This window comes from Lycium barbarum, chromosome 7, assembly GCF_019175385.1.
Source record: "Lycium barbarum isolate Lr01 chromosome 7, ASM1917538v2, whole genome shotgun sequence".
NCBI classification, from domain to species: Eukaryota; Viridiplantae; Streptophyta; class Magnoliopsida; order Solanales; family Solanaceae; genus Lycium; species Lycium barbarum.
This window is the reverse complement of record NC_083343.1, coordinates 63,350,191-63,361,146: the sequence shown is the minus strand read 5'-3', so window position 1 is coordinate 63,361,146 and position 10,956 is coordinate 63,350,191. Positions and strand designations below refer to the sequence as shown.

The window sequence follows — 10,956 nt, the reverse complement described above, 5'->3', positions numbered from 1 at the left end:
TCAAATCTTGTTCTATTCTGAGTCGGCACCTTTACTAGTTTGCCCATTTCTGTTTGCCTTTTGCCTTGAAAATGTTACCAGTGCCACCATTTGAATAAATTTCATCTTAGTTTTGGTTCTCAAATGTTATCGAACTTCTATAATTATCAAAACAATTTTGCCCATCCTTAAGTAGCTTTATTCCTTTTTTTTTAAACGTGTACCAGATGATCCTTGATCCTTACCTCTGCTTCTTGCTTTTTCTTGAAGGCTACCGAAAAGCGAAAAGAAGAAGAAATGATTGAACTTGAGGGACCCTTAGGTAAAAGTGATGCTGTGAACAAGGATTTGGTTTCTCTTGACCGGGAATTGTCTACACTTTACAAAAATGGAAAAACAGACTCTTTCTGCCTTTATTTGCATGGTCTTGTTCTTAAGCAGAAAGGCAATGGCAATCTTGCTAGGACAGTTCTTGTTGAGTCTGTAAATGTTTATCCTTGGAACTGGAGTGCTTGGTCTGAGTTGCAGTCACTGTGCACTAACATTAAGACATTGAAGAGTCTGAATCTTAATAACCACTGGATGAAAGACTTCTTCCTAGCCAGTGCTTACCAAGAACTCTGTATGCACAGTGAATCATTGGAAAAATATAAGCACTTGAAAGGTAATTTTAGCTTTAGCAATTATATCCAGGCCCAAATCGCTAAAGCTCAATACAGCCTGAGAGAATTTGACCAAGTGGAAGTCATATTTGAGGAACTTCTAAGAAATGACCCTTACAGGATTGAAGACATGGATATGTATTCCAATGTGCTGTATGCGAAGGAACATTTTTCAGCCTTAAGTTATCTAGCACACAGAGTATTCTTGACAGATAAATACAGGCCAGAGTCTTGTTGCATTATTGGGAACTATTACAGTTTGAAGGGGCAGCATGAGAAGTCGGTTATGTATTTTCGGAGGGGGCTCAAATTAAACAAAAATTATTTGTTAGCTTGGACACTATGGGGGACATTACTATGTAGAGATGAAAAATACTCCAGCAGCCGTTGATGCATATAGGTGGGCTGTGGACATAGACTCATGTGATTATCGAGCGTGGTATGGGTTAGGGCAAGCATATGAGATGATGGGAATGCCCTTCTATGCCCTTAACTACTTTAAAAAGTCAGTGTTCTTGCCGCCTAATGATTCTCGGATATGGATTGGTATGGCCCAATGCTATGAGACAAAATAACTTCATATGCTTGAAGAGGCAATCAAATGTTACAGAAGGGCTGCGAGTTGTAACGATAGAGAAGCAATTGCACTTCACCACCCAGCAAAACTGCATGCTGAACTCGGCCGTTCTGATGAAGCGGCATTTTACTACAAGAAGTTGGAAAGGATGGAAGTTGAAGAATGAGAAGGTCCAAACATGGTTGAAGCCTTAATATTCCTTGCCAGATACTATAAAACTCAAAAGAGATTTGATGAAGCAGAGGTTTATTGCACCCTCCTTTTTTATTATTTTGGCCCAGTAGCTTATGTTACCTTCTTGTTTCTATTTAGATGAAGAGTCATCAGCTCAATGTTTAAGTTAAATTGTGCACCTATTGAGCAAATCTTTGAACATCATCCATTTTGGTTATTGATGCAGGCGAAAGAGACAGCAAAAAGTCTAGTCAGAGGAATAAGATATGAAATGGATGTTGAGCATTTTCCACCCCAAGTATCTTTGCTATTTGCAGTATTATGAAAGAAACTTTGTCATATGTAAGGTTACTGGTGAGTGTGTTCATGCTTGTGAACGTCTCACTGCAATATCAAAAGGCATCGTTAATTATAGTTGATTTCATTATCAAAGAAACGTGTCTTTAGTATGAGACGTTCTGCTTGTTGGAGATGCAAGAGAAAAGGTTTATTGGACCATGAACACTAGTTAATGTTATTGTATCATTCATGTTTCCAGGAAATCTGGTATTTGTGTGATATTTCAGTCGCTTCCTCTTGGTTGCATTTATAGAAGTGTTTAGTATCTCCTAGTGATAATGTGTCTAGGAATCTCTTCTTTTGAAGCTTTCAGCTTCCTCAGCAGTAGGAAACATTCTATTCCAGTTGAAAATAGCTCGAAGGAGATGGAACTTGGACAGCTCTAGTATCTCAGCATGAGGATGTGATCTATTATAGTAGCACATGAAGATGGAGTTTTATGGATGATGTTTGACTTCACTGGTTGGAGGAACCACACGAAAATTAAATGGGACAATATGAGTGAAATTCACTTGACAAGAAAGAAGCTTACAGAACCAGAAGTGTGAGCAGTAATTGTGTTACAACTCTTGTAAGTGTTCATTTAGTGTAGCACATTCAAGAAAACCATTTGAATAGATAACAATTAGGTTAGCACAAAACGCTGGCACAAAAACTTGCATTAAAGGAGCAACCCATCTTCTACAAACATTCCAGGCATGGGCGAATCTAGTAAGAGGCTAGGGGGTTCATCCGAACCCTCTTCTTTGGAAAACTACATTCGTGTATATAGGGTTAAATTCCTTTTTTATGTATATATATTAAATGTAGAATCCCCTTGACACAAGCCAAAAGCTTAGCTGAGTGGTAAAGTGGGTTCAAATTCTCTGAGGATACAGGTTTAATTTTCGCTGACTACAATTTCTGAACTTTTTAGCTTTAGTTCTTTTTTTTTTTAAAGAATTGAATCCCATTGACAAATTCTGCCATTCACAGATGCATCAGTATGCTTAAAAACAGACAGGACTTTAGGTCTCAAAATTTGTTTTTCTTTAAATCCTGGTGATTAACTTCTCTTTGTTTTTTTTTCTTTCTACCGGTGATTAACTTCTTTGGGTCAGTGAAAAAGCTATTGATTGATGGCACTGTTTCATTGTTGTAACAAATATGGCACGGTTACTGCTAAAACTACTTATAAACATTTGCTTTATTTTGTTCCCCTGTACTTTTTTCTAGGGAAAATTACAGTAAAATACCATTCGACGTCTAGTTTACAAAATATGTACACAGTGTATAGGTAGTGTATAAAGTATATTAAATATACATATACTATTCATACTTATACACAACATATACAGTCGATGTGTATAGATAATGTATACTTCGGCCATGTTTGGTTGGTACTTATGTGGCAACCATAATAATGGTAGCCGGGAAAGTGGATCCTTAGGTATTCTGACAAGAATTAGCACACTAATGTTACTAGATAGTGGTTCTTCGATACATCTGCAGAGGAAATTTTTTAATATCGATTTGCTTGGATATATAGTGATTTGAGTTGAAGACAGGTTTATATATCTATATCATCAATCTATCTATATATATTTAAAACGGAAAGTCCAAGCAACATAGACTTCCTATGCTTGGGTGAGTTGTTGGGCTATATAATGACGATATTGCCTATTTTGATTAATGAAGTTATTTGTGTGTGAATGATCCACTGAAAGTTGGTATAGCTTCTAGATCTAAATAAGGTAGAATTTAATTTTACTTTTTTTCCATTATATTTAGTTTTGAGAAATATTATTAGCCTTTGAGGTGTGGCTGGTCGATTTTTCCCAAATTGAAATATATCTTAAGAACAAAATAGGTATTGTTGGTTCAAAATAAAGCAGCCCTTTATAATCAAGATAAGAGATGCATTAAACTGAAGGGTTGTAGAATTTCAACATAAGCAGAATACAATGTAACAAATAGCTAAAGTTGGATCTTGACGGGTATTACTGTATTAGTACTGCAAATTATAATAATGGATTCCAATTTCGTGATTGGAGTCAAATAAAAAATTAAGTCTAGATATTGAGAGTAATCAGAAAGTTGTTTTCAAAAGAGAGTAATAGATTGTTTGGTCATGCTTTCGGGAAGCTAAAAGTAAGTAAGAGTTGAGGTGTTTGCAAACCTTTCAGGAAAAGTTTAATTGCAATGACCTTAATGAACCTATTAAATCATTTGCTACCTAAATTATAGGCGAATAACTAAGAATTCACCCAAAAGAATATTTTTCTGTTGTTGAAGGAATATTGGCTGAAATGAAAAGAAATATAAGCGTCACGACCCAATTAGCCATGAGTGGCACCCACTATAATTCACCTAGTGGGCGAACCAATTCCCTTAAGCAACCATCGAACAATTACCAATTACTTAGCCAGTTTTAGACATATCAAGAATATAAGCAAGTAATAATCATCCAAACATCTAGTCATGCCATGAATAAATAAAGATGTGGAAGTCCTAACTATTACAACCCCAAAATCTGAAAGTCATCGTACAAGGACTCTAAAATATACTGTCTCAATAATAGATAATTGTCCATAAGAGTAAACAATGTCTGGAATGAAGATAGACATCAACAAAGAGAGATCTTCAGGAGGCATGGCATGGATAGGAGCTCACCCTCAAATCTGTCGAAACTGGCCTCACGCTAAATATGAGGTCTGGTAGATGCCTCTGGATCACAATCTGCACATAAAATAATGCAGCAAGGTAGTATCAATACAAACACTATGTACCGGTAGATTTCATAGGGCGACTAAGATTAGTATCATGCATAAAATCACGAAATCAATAAAATAGACAAATAGGCACAACAACACATAACCACAAGAAAGTATCAACAAGAATCATTCCACTGGATTAAGATAAGCCCTCACAACCAACAATCAATAAAAGTAACTCAAATCATGTAATCACCAACACAGTTGTATCTCACGAATTATCTCACTCGGTCACATATCCGTACACACATGCCAAATGATAATGTTTGCCCAATTAGCCATGAGTCTGAAGCAATGCAACAAATGGTATTGTTTTTCCCAGTTAGTCATGACCTGCAGGGGACCCATGGTGTCCATGTACCATTCGCTCCGGAACTGACCTTGGATCACGAGCTCATAACTAGGCCACATCCTGACCCCCTGTCAAATGTGTCTTTTCATATTTATATTATCTGTATCATCACAATGTATTTCTGTTCCACAATCAATTAAGGAATGTGAACAATCAATATCAAGGAACACAAGTCACCATGTCACAAGTCATATCAAGACTCAACAATCATTTCATCAATAACATGAATAAGGGATTACTTCAAGTCCGCAAGAAGATTATTCATTAACTCCTTCTTTATCATTTCATAATAGTTAATCACAAATAAGTCAACCAATATCAATTAAGGAATTTCCAACCACACTTTATGTCCGAAGCCCTAGTCATGCTTCGCCTATCAATTTCATAAAATATACAATCATCTAATCAAAGTCTAAAATATACAATCATCTAATTAAAGTCTAACTCAAGTAGACCGTAACCTACCTCAAGCGGAACTGGGACAATGCAATCACTCCGCGATAGCTTTCCCCTTTTGCAAAGCTTCCGAACGTTCAAAGTCTAGAAATATAGCACTACGTAAGTATTCGAATTATCTATTCAATCAATACAACAATTGGGGGAAAGAACCCAACTACTTCTACCCTTTTCAAATGGGTGAACTATTACTAAGCGTGAATTCATACTAATATTGATCCCAATAATCATATTCTATCCATTCATGGGTTTTCTAATCGTTTCAACCCTTTTACAAGCAGTTTTTACGCTAAAGTTACCCTTTTTATGAAACCCTAAGTCTCAAAACATCATTCCCATGATGTAATAATCAAGTTCTCATCCTAGAAAGTGATAATATATGCTCCTAGATGATCAAACAGCAATAAAATCAATAACCCATTAATTAATTCGAGGGTTTGAAGTTTCTAGGGTTCTATCCTTTCATTCACCATTAGAGACCCTTTAACTAAACATGGAATCTAACACTATGATGGAATGAACAAAGTTAAGGGTTGAGACTTGCCTTTCAAGAGAGTTTTAGCCCTGGCCTTAGAATTTCGCCACAGAGTTCTTTGAAACTGTTTTGGAGTTGTGTGGGGAATGGATCCGAAATAAAGAATACAGAGTTCTTGGAAACTGTTTCAAGACAGTTCTATCTCACGTCGACCGCAGCAGCGGTCAATGTCTCGCTGCAGCAGTCTCGCTATAGCGGGAAGCCTCCCGCTATGGCGGACCTCATCAATCCCTGGCTCCCTGTGGCAGCGAGCCTATCACCGCTACGACAGACTCGCTACAACAGTCCCTCACCTACTGCAGCGGTCCATTTTGACCAGTAGCTCGATTTTTTCCACCAATTTTCACCCAAAAATTCCAACACCAATTCGAGGCCCTACAAACGCCAAAAAAAACATGTACTTATACATAAAAACACGCTACGGACTCACCTGCAGCCTTAGAATTCCCAACGGAGGTCTAGTTTTCTAAGTCACCTAACGACCTAGTGGGTCGTTAGTTCTGATACCAATTAAACACTCGTTCGTTCCCGAACGGAAAAGGAAGAGACACGAGGGAAAAGTACCTGACTCAATGTAAAGCTGGGGATAATTCTTTCGCATATCAAATTCGGTCTCCCAAGTAGCTTCTTCAACAAGACGGTTCTTCCAGTAAACCTTCACTGACGCTATTTCTTTCGACCTTAACTTACGAACTTCTCTATCTAGAATTGCAATAGGCTCTTCCTCATAGGACAGATTCTCATCCAACAAGACAGAATCCGAAGGAATGATGAATGAACCATCCCCATGATATCTCTTCAACATATAGACATGGAACACTGTGATAACAACGAGGTTAGGGAGATCACAAATTTATAATTAAAATATAAGAAGTGCGGAAGAAAATATAGAAAAGAATCTAAAAACTAGAAAATAAAAGATATGGGAAATTCGAAGGAACAATCCACGAATTTCCAAGAACTTACTCTAAAGTCTTGACAAGATCCAAGTAACAACATATAGATTTATAGGAAGAAATCTAACGCCTTTACTTGAGATAACAAATCAAAAACAGTAGATTCGGATACTGACCGCTTTATGAGTAACTTAAGACAACAATTAGTATTTTGAACTAATCGCCTTCGAAAGAATACCAAAAAGAAATCAAAGATATCAAAGAAGAAATTATCTTACTACCTTGAACTAAGAACTAGTTAGGTTGAAAGATAAATCCTAAAGTAATGCCACAAAGGTTCAAAAGAACTCTCAATATAATATATTCTTCAAAATCTCATTTACAATGAATGACAATCAACCCTTTATATATTTGTAAAGAAGGAGCTAGTCAAAATAGAAATAAATGGGAATTATCTTCCCTAGAAGCATAGAAGACTTCCCACACATGGACCAAGGCAGTCAACATAGATTAAAACAACCTAGAATAATACCCACACTTGGACCAATGCAAGTCAACATAGATTAAAACAACAATTAAAAATTTATTCTAGAAACTAATATTTGGGCTAATTTGGGCTGCTGGAAACTTCTTCTTTTGGGGCTGATTTGGGCCTCATTTCATCTCACTTTGGACTTTGATTTAGGCCTCCAAATAGGTGTAAGAGTTGAGGAAAACATCTGAATAGGGCTGGAGCTTTTCTGCCATCACAAGACAATTTTTTAATTGCTAATTGAAGCCCGTTGATCTTGACATAACATTTCCTTGTCCTTCAATGGAGTTGAGCTTCCATGGCTGCTATCATTCTCCCCCTCTTAAAGAAGATTCGTCTCGAATCTTGGTGGTGACCTTATTTGCTATTTAATGCATTTGAGCCTTCATGGTTGCTATCATTCTTCCTCTCTTAAAGATGATTCTCGTCCTTGAATCTTGATATTTTCCTGCAACCAACATGATAATCACAATAAGTAGAAAAACACAACAACCACTTGGTATGAGTAACACAAGGTAGTGACCATGCAACCATTTAATCCACTTATTATTTTTATGCACAAACACTCCTTTTAAATGGCCAAGTATAACATCAGCTAACAGGAAAATGTAATCACCAACACAAGCACTAAAAACACAATTCGTAAGCTCTTTAAACTGCAGAGGGTCATTAGCTAGACCAAAAGCGTATGAATACAAGGAAAACATACCATATTTGCTCTTGCTAAATAATTTAACCTCACCATTAGATATACCATAATCAAGATATGGATCAAAAGTAATTTCCTCAAGAAGTGTCTTGGAATAAACCTGCAAAAAAGGATCGACGAAACAAGATAAAGATATTGTGAAATTAGCAATGTGTGAGCACTTATCCTTTTCCACACTTGAGTGACTATATCCTGCATTTAGCTCAACTTCTTTAATATCTAAGACACCAAAAGCTTCATGTGTCTCATTATCTTCATTGGGAATTTCACCATCTTTTCTTCCTTCATTGGGGTATCCCAAAGTGGACAAAAATAAACTGCAAACTCATCTTTATTATCATCCCACAATGGGTTATCACACAATTTAAAACCTTGACTAATGAGATTAGTCATATCCCCTTCCATTGCTACAACTAAAAGATTACTAGCATAGTGCACATTAGACATGAATGAGTTCTCATCAACAACTGCATCACTAGAGTCAAATAAAGAATTACCTAAACAAGGAGCATAACTCTCATCCATAGGTGATGAAACAACGGATTCAAAAATTGAATTATCATAACTCTTACCTACAATTCCTTCACATTCAATGGCTTTTAAAGCACATACAGTATTAGGTTTAGCCATTTTACCACAAGTTGCTTCCTTAAAGGATCCTCTACCTTGGTCTACATGTGATGTAGCACTTGAAAGTTTTGTGGAATCTTCTTGGCAACATAAGATCTGTATCTCTTTTCTTTGCTGTTCTAAAGACCGCATGGGCGCTTGTTCCGAAACCCGCAATGTAGATTCAAAAACACTAGAAAGACAAAGAGTAAGGAGGTTAGAAGATAAACAAGAACCATTTTCACTTATGCTCTCTTTTGATTCTCTCAATTCTTGTAACAAATCACTTTTTATTCTAACATCTCTGCCTTCACTCTCATTCTTTTCACTCTTGCTTTTGTTTTTCTCTCCATTCTTTTCTTGTGACAACTCACTCGCTTTTCTCAACTGAAACTTTCCTTTTTCCTCTCTTGAGTTGCCATTTTGCACTCCCTTACTCCTCCCAATTTTGTATCTCTCTTTCTTATCATTTTTTTTTTCACTCAGTTCTTTTATTCTCTCATCTTCTCTTTTTTCTGGAGGTTTAGGAACTTATGTTAGTGTAAGAGAAGTGATACAAGATTAAGAACGAAAAATAGAATTAACATGCAAGAAAATAAAAAGATAGATAATTTGACACAACTTGAGACTTAATTTAGCAACCCAAGTTATAGAAAACTAAGACCTCTAAATTAAGAGCAAAAGAAACACCAAATTCTTAGGAATACCTCAAGGGATTTGAATCCCAAGCAACCTTTCCTCTCAACAATTACACAATCCAAGGCTTCACAAGCTCTCAACACTCAAAAGAGTTTTACAATCTCAAAATATGAATAATCAAAATAGTCTACGTCTTCTAAATGAAATAAACTACTATTTATACTAAGGCTCAAAAGAAGACAACTACACTATTACACTTTTACCCTTAATGAAGTAAGGGCCTTGTTTGGGTGTCTTCTTTTGGGAACAAAGCTTGAATTTGCAAATCTTCAAGTGATAGTCACATTGCAAGTATGACCATCTTCAAACCTCTTCTCCAAACCATCCTCCCACGCTATCATGAACACTTGAAATCCCCGGCAAGGTGCTAGAGTGTATTCAAGTATGTCCCTCCTCATGAACAATGTTTGCATAGCTTGAAGTTCCCTCACTTGGCTCCTTGTAAAAGGTCTTGATGCCATTTGAGTTGTATCATTCTCCCCTTCTTGAAGAGAATTTGTCCTCAAATTTAAGGGATCATCATCTTGCACCACCATAGGAGAGAGATCACACACATTGAAGGTGTTATGAACTTGGTATTCAGGTGGAAGATCAATTTTGTATGCATTATCATTGAGTCGTTCAAGTACTTCAAATGGACCATCTCCTCTAGGCATCAACTTGGTCTTTCTTTTGTTGGGAAACCTCTCCTTTCGGAAATGTACCCAAACCCAATCACTCGGTTCAAGCACAACTCGTTTGCGACCCTTGTTTGCTCTCTTGGCCGTTTCTTGATTCTTTTTCTCAAGGTGAAGCCTCACCTTCTCATGCAACTTCTTCATGGCCTCGGCTCGTTTCTTCCCATCTAAACTCAACACAACGTCTTGAGATAAAGGGGTTAGATCTAAAGGGGTTAGGGGGTTAAAACCATAAACGACTTCAAAAGGTGACATGCCAATAGTGCTATGAATGACTCTATTGTAAGCAAATTCAACCAAAGGCAATTGATTTTCCCAAGATGTTAATTTTCCTTTAACCATGGCCCTAGGCATAGAACCCAAGGTCCTATTGAAAACTTCGGTTTGGCCATCTGTTTGTGGGTGACAAGAGGTAGAAAACAATAATTTAGTACCAAGTCATCCCCACAATTCTTTCCAAAAGTGGCTAAGGAATTTTGGATCCCTATCGTTCACAATGGTTTTGGGAATACCATGCAACTTTACCACATGTTCAACAAACAAAGAGGCAACATGAGGAGCATCATCAACTTTATGACAAGCAATGAAATGAGCCATTTTAGAAAATCGATCAACCACAACAAAGATGCTATCTTTACCCCTTTTGGTTCTAGGCAAACCCAACACAAAATCCATCGAAATATCAACCCAAGGTTGTTGAGGGGTGGGGAGAGAGGTATACAAACCATGGGGAAGGAGTCTAGACTTGGCGCCGCGACATTCAATGCATTGGCCACAAATCTTAGCCACATCCCTCCGCATATGAGGCCAATAAAATTTCTCCTCAAGAATACCCAAAGTCTTATCAATCCCAAAATGTCCCATCAATCCCCCATTGTGTGCCTCCATCACAAATAATTCCCTCCAAGAGCTCATGGGCACACACAAACTCTTGTTTTTGAACAAGAAACCATCAAACCTAGAATAGGGAGTAGACGACCTATCCCTAATCCACCTCTACCTTTCCC

At 37.1% G+C, this 10,956-nt stretch overlaps 1 pseudogene; it reads left to right on the top strand.

The window, feature by feature from the left end:
* Positions 1-222: 222 nt before the first annotated feature.
* On the top strand, positions 223-2,130 carry LOC132601508 (anaphase-promoting complex subunit 8-like; annotated as a pseudogene).
* Positions 2,131-10,956: the final 8,826 nt, after the last annotated feature.